The sequence below is a fragment of the Propithecus coquereli genome, unplaced genomic scaffold (genome assembly GCF_000956105.1).
Source record: "Propithecus coquereli isolate 6110/MARCELLA unplaced genomic scaffold, Pcoq_1.0 Scaffold578, whole genome shotgun sequence".
In the NCBI taxonomy this organism is placed as follows: Eukaryota; Metazoa; Chordata; class Mammalia; order Primates; family Indriidae; genus Propithecus; species Propithecus coquereli.
Genome location: NW_012151707.1, coordinates 1,025,664 through 1,028,977, shown reverse-complemented (window position 1 = coordinate 1,028,977; position 3,314 = coordinate 1,025,664). Strand labels below are relative to the sequence as shown.

The following is a 3,314-nucleotide window of genomic DNA, read 5'->3' as shown; positions in this document are numbered from 1 at the left end:
TCTTCCTGTCTCAGCCTCCCAGAGTGCTAGGATTACAGATGCGAGCTAATGTGCCAGGCCTATTGTTGTTGTTATTATTATTATTGTTATTACTTTTATTGGACAGGGTCTTGCTCTGTCACCCAGGCTGGAGTGCAGTGGTGTGATCATAGCTCACTGGGCTCAAGGGATCCTCCCACCTTAGCTTCCACAGTAGCTGAGACCACAGGCATTTGCCACCATGCCTGGCTAATTTTTAAATTTTTTTGTAGAGACAAGGTCTTGCTATGTTGTCCAGGCTGATCTTGAACTCCTAGCTTCAAGTGATCCTCCTGCCTTCGCCTCCCAAAGTGATGTGAGTACAGGCATAAGCCACCACACCTGGCCCTATTATCGTTTTTTGAATAGGTAACATATACATATGGTACAGAATTCAGAGGCAAAAAAGAGTATGTATAATTAAAAGGTAGGTCTCCCTACCTACTCCTCTTTTCCCCAAAATTCTCAGTTCTTCTCCCCAGAAACAGTCACTCTTATTAGTTTCTCACTGTTGTCTCAGAGATGATATATGCATATCAGTTATATCACATTAAGCTTTGATCACATACTCCTCTAAAGCAGGTTTCTCCACTTTGGCACTCTTGGCCTTTTGGACTCAGTACTTCTTTGTTGTGGGGCTGTCCTATGCATTGTAGGATGTTTAGCCAGCAACCCTGGTTTGTCCTTATTTGATGCAGTAGTACCCTTCATTACATGGCAGTTGTAACAACAAAATGTCCCCATGTATTACCTAATGTTCTCTGAAAGGCAAAATCACCCTTAGATGAGAACCAGTGCTCTAGGGAAAAGAATGAGGAAAAGTTTAGCAGTATTGCCTGTGCTAAAAGGATAAAAACCCTAGAGAAGTTAATTTAGCAGAAAAATGTTCATGACCCGGGTAACACCGAGGACCAAAGTGGTCAGGATGCTCTGCCCCACAGCAGAGGCTATGAAGGCTTAATGATAGTCAGAGGAAAGGAAATGAGATACAAAAATAGCCTGATTGGTGCCCGTGCCATGTTTGCCTTATTTAGTCACGTTTTGGGAGTCTTCAGCCTCAGATTGGATAGAGGGTCAGCTGCTATCATTGGCTGAGACACAGCTACTTGTTATACTTATAACCTCTTTATGTTAAGTTACGGTTTATTTCCACATTAAGGTAGGTTACAGTTCACACTATGTATGGAGGCAACTTTAGACCAAACTTAATTTACCACCTGTTTCCTCAAAAATCTTGTACTTCTTTAATGCCATCATGCCCTGTCATGTGGCCTCAACGTTGGTAAAGTTTTACAGAATTGTTATTACAGTTCTGCTTTGCTTTTTTGTTATGAGTTTTTTATTCCTAGGCACAAAATTTATTTTCCCAAAAAGTTACTTTGGCTACTGTCCTCCTTATATACTCTACTGATGGTAGAAATAATATTCTTGTATATCTCAAGTCATTTTGTAGATTGTCCTCTCAGAATGAAACCCAGGGGCACAATTCCTTTGGAGAATCACTAATCGAGAAAGTTAAGTAGAATCACGGAAGCACTCCACCGGGTATTTTCTGAAGGGCCTTGCCCCACATGGAAAGTGCTTTCAGGGCAAGGCCCATATTCATTCAGCAAATATATGTTGAGTATACCTGCTATCTACTTGGCACTGCACTAGGTACTGAATACACAGGCTGTATGAAAAGTGAATAAAATGGCCCCTGCCCTTGTATTCCTTTCTAGGTATGGGCGAAAACAATCAACAGATAAGCAAATATGTACAGTTGACCCTTGAACAACACAGGGGTAGGGGCACCAACTCCCTGTGCGGTTGGATATCTGTCTATAAAATTTGACTCAGGTTGGAAAGACCTTAGGATGTTCTGGGGATTGAAAGATCATTGCATTTGGAATGTAGCCAGAGAAGAGGGAGAATGACTCCAGATAAGATTGGAGAGACAGGCAGGGCTGGATCACATACGACTTTATGGGCTATGGTAAGGGGTATGCATTTTATCCTGAGAGCAATAGAAAGACATTGAAAAGTTTTGAGCAAGGTTTTCGGCTAAACTTACTTATATTTTTAAAATATAAATTTTGGCAATTGTGTGATGAATTGTGGAGGGAGTGTTAAGAGAAGGCAGGGAGACTAGTTAGGAAACTCTTGCAGGCTGGTTGCTTGAGACAGTGTGGCAGCATGGAAAGAGGCAGATGGATTTGATATTTTGAAGGTAGAGTCCTGATATAATACCTTGGAGAAGATGGTATTGAGGTTGACTTCAAGTTTCTTTCTTGAGCAATTTAGGATATGGTAAACCATTTACTGAGATGGGAAAAGTGTCAAAAAGGGGTTGGGACCAGTCGTAGTGGCTGACGCCTGTAATCCTAAGTGGGTCTTCACTTTGACTGTTTGCCCATCTAAAAGCTTCAAAGCAGCACAGTCTTACTTCAAGATAAAAGTAGCAGTCTCTGCATCTCAACATCAAATCCTGCAATAGGAGATAGGCCATTTCACCAGAACAGTTATGAGGTTGCATATATGTTACAGTAGGGGGTATTTTAAATCATTTTGGGAAACATTGTTGCCATTGCCAACTTGAATTAAATCTTCTCTTTCTCTTCATACTTAGCTGACACTGTTTCCAATTCTGTTTTCTGGTTTTTATCTCAGAAATTAAAGGAAATTGCATTTCCAAGGCAGAAGAAGTAAACGCAGAGCTATTAAAACGATACACCAAAGAATATACAGAATATAATGAAGAAAAGATTGGTATATAACAGCAAAGAAAAGAAAAAAATTATTTTGGTCTATTTGGCTGTGCCCTGGGATTGTAACATGGTATTTCAACAGTCCTGCGATTTTAGGCAAAGGCCAGAAACTCAAAAAAGTAGAACACCAGTGCTTAGGCTCAGGATTCTCACACAGGTTCAGCCTACTTGTTCAAGAGGGTCAGTTGGGGGATAGGAAATTTATTGCCTGTCTGCTATATCTGGAGTAAGAGCCTTAAGAACAGGGAAAATTTTAACCAAAACATACATTTCTCCATCAGAGAATTTGAGGGTTTGACTCACATTTGGTGATGCCTGAAGCTGTTTATAATAATTGACTTTTCAAGCCTTTTTCTAATGATTCTTGTTAGGAAGAGTCAGGTAAAGCATGTGGAGAAACCCCCAGGGCACCGCCAGTGGCCAGGTGTGCATACACACCACAGGCACTTACACATGACTGTAGCTGTCTGCTGCACTCTGTTCTGGTCTCTGATGTTGAAAATCAGCAGAGGGGTGAATAGCTATGAAGAGTATATTTCTAAGGCACTG

General features: G+C 40.9%; 1 protein-coding gene across 1 annotated transcript in view; it reads left to right on the top strand.

Moving 5' to 3' along the window:
• The first annotated feature begins 317 nt into the window (after positions 1-317).
• Positions 318-3,314, top strand: part of LOC105821472 (STAM-binding protein-like) — a 4,531-nt gene continuing 1,534 nt past the window's right edge. Inside the window, exon 1 of the mRNA XM_012658167.1 lies at positions 318-334. The gene's annotated coding sequence lies outside the window, so the exon portion shown is untranslated. The remainder of the gene's footprint in view (positions 335-3,314) is intronic.